The sequence below is a fragment of the Portunus trituberculatus genome, chromosome 36 (genome assembly GCF_017591435.1).
Source record: "Portunus trituberculatus isolate SZX2019 chromosome 36, ASM1759143v1, whole genome shotgun sequence".
Classification (NCBI taxonomy): domain Eukaryota; kingdom Metazoa; phylum Arthropoda; class Malacostraca; order Decapoda; family Portunidae; genus Portunus; species Portunus trituberculatus.
Window position 1 is genome coordinate 2,356,725 of NC_059290.1, and position 2,500 is coordinate 2,359,224.

General features: G+C 42.3%; 1 protein-coding gene across 2 annotated transcripts in view; it reads left to right on the forward strand.

Moving 5' to 3' along the window:
- LOC123513671 (hemicentin-2-like) overlaps positions 1-2,500 on the forward strand; it is an 80,003-nt gene that overhangs the window by 34 nt on the left and 77,469 nt on the right. The window contains exon 1 of one of the 2 annotated variants that reach the window (XM_045271009.1): positions 1-451. This exon is cut by the window's left edge and continues 34 nt beyond it. The gene's annotated coding sequence lies outside the window, so the exon portion shown is untranslated. The remainder of the gene's footprint in view (positions 452-2,500) is intronic. The other variant, XM_045271010.1, reaches the window with a different exon arrangement.

Below are 2,500 nucleotides of genomic sequence, written 5' to 3' on the forward strand. Positions count from 1 at the left end.
GGGGAGTGACACGCCGTTCCTGTCTCTCCTCTCCCACTTCCCGTCTCGCACGCTCGCTCTCCTGCCCCGCCCGCCATTCCCACCTGATTACCTGAACACCTCAGCGAGTTTAAGTGTCCGATGGTGGGAATAAACACCTTCTAATTTAACATAGACGCCGAGTGATACAGAAAGAGAGAAAAAAAGTAAAAAAATATATATACTAAGTGGTTAAACAGTTTCCCTCAAGTCCAGTACAGTTTCTCGTGCTTACACTCACTCACGCACGCACGCAAACACAGGTATATATGCATTTACTCACATACCTGGCCTCTTGGTGACCTGGTGTGTCTTGGGGATTTAGATAAGGTGGTTGACTTCCCATTCCCAGCCACAGCCACCCCCCATCCGCGTCTTCTTAGCACCTGGAAAAGTTATGCAAATGTGACGAAACGAAGAAACGAAACTCAAGGTAAATGTTGCAAAAGGGAAATTTTGTGGCAAGACTGAAGTTATGGCGTGTGATAGTTTTATTGTATTTTTTTTGTTGAGAGAGAGAGAGAGAGAGAGAGAGAGAGAGAGAGAGAGAGAGAGAGAGAGAGAGAGAGAGAGAGTATTACTGCATATTTCTCCATCTGCATTTATATCTAATCAATAAGCTGGACACAATTCAATCTAGAAGCTTTTTTCTTCTCTCTCTCTCTCTCTCTCTCTCTCTCTCTCTCTCTCTCTCTCTCTCTCTGTACACTCATTTCGCATTCTCCTTTCTGCTCTTTTACCATTCTTCCTTCATTTCTCTTTCCTTTTTCTTTCATTTCTCCTTCCTTATTCATAATTTTTCCTTTCTTTTATCATCTTTCCCATCTTTCCTCTTTCCTCCATCGCACGCAAGCAATTAGCCTTTCCATTGTAAGTCGAATTTCCTCCTCCTCCTCCTCCTCCTCCTCCTCCTCCTCCTCGTGGAAGAAGGAGTACTGGTGCCTAACTTTAAATTGGTGCCCCGTATGAGAAAGGGAGAGAAAGAGAGAGAAAAAAAAGTGGAATTAAGAGAGAGAAAGCAAGGGAGGTGTGCGAGAGCGAGAGCGAGAGAGCGAGAGAGAGAGAGAGAGAGAGAGAGAGAGAGAGAGAGAGAGAGAGAGAGAGAGACTGTGACACAACTTGGAGCAGTAAAACACAAACAGATAAAAAAAAATACAGATAAAAAGGATAAAGAAAAATAGAGAAATAAAACTCCTCGAGGCAAGACAACACCGATGGAAAGAATACGAGAGGGAGAGCGAGAGAGAGAGAGAGAGAGAGAGAGAGAGAGAGAGAGAGAGAGAGAGAGAGAGAGAGAGAGAGAGAGAGAGAGAGAGACCCGCCATACAATTCAGGCAAGATTATCACCTCTGACAGTCTCATTACAAAGGCAGTCATTAACACACATTGGGATACAGACGAGGAGGACCAGGAATGGGTACAGATGCTACAGTAATTCACGGGGTGTTATTAGTACAGGTGAAGTTACTGGTACAAATTCAAGAGATAGGTATTGTATTTCTCTCTCTCTCTCTCTCTCTCTCTCTCTCTCTCTCTCTCTCTCTCTCTCTATGTACTGTAATATCGCTTCACTTTATTTACGCCTCGTGTCCGCTTAACATTAGCGCATCGTGACGGTTTTCATTTCCAATCCATAAGTTTGTGTCCCTACGGTGATACTGGAGGCAAGTAACAGGGCGGCTTTATAAAAGGGATAATATTAGAGGCATTAATATTCCATAACTCCAATTTGTTTTTTTTTTTTTTTACTGCTTTTAATTTGTTGTATTTAGTGCGTCCTCTTTTTTTTCTTTTTTTTTTTCTTTTTGTACAGCTGCGCACTTGTATATAATTGCTTTCATTTTGCACATGAATGATTTTTTTTTCTTTTTTTTCCTTTCCTCAGCAAGGGATTACGTTGAACAGATGCTGTTTGTGTTGCGAGCACGTGTTTTTGTCTTTTTCCTACACCCCCTCTTTTGAGATTTACTGCTTACTTGCGTGCGTGTATTTGAAATTGAAAACGCAGGTATCCGAAAGACCCTGCAAAAACCTTAAAAATGATACACGTGTTAGTCCCTCTGTGATACATGATATGGGTCTTGTCTCCCTCTGGTCAAGTAAGCTTATGTGTACTTGTGTTCAGGCTGAAGGCTTCTGCTCTGATATTGCTTTAGTTACTGAGTTTTGTGAGGAGACTGTCAGTAGATGCGATGATATGGAACTGAAGGGAACAAGTAAACCGAGGGAGTGAGTGTAGCAGGATATTCCGTTAGTTACCAGGTTTTGTAGCGAGATTAACAGTGTACCAGAGGACTAAAAATTGAAGGTAGGAAACATGATTCAGAGAGGGAGTGAGCGTGGTAATATATTCTATTAGTAACTGGGTTTTCGGTTGGTAAACTTAGCATTTCAGAGGATTGGGAGCTGAAGGCAACTGAGACCACAGAGGGAGTGAATGTGACAAGATACACGACTTTTGAGCTAGACTGTACATTAACCA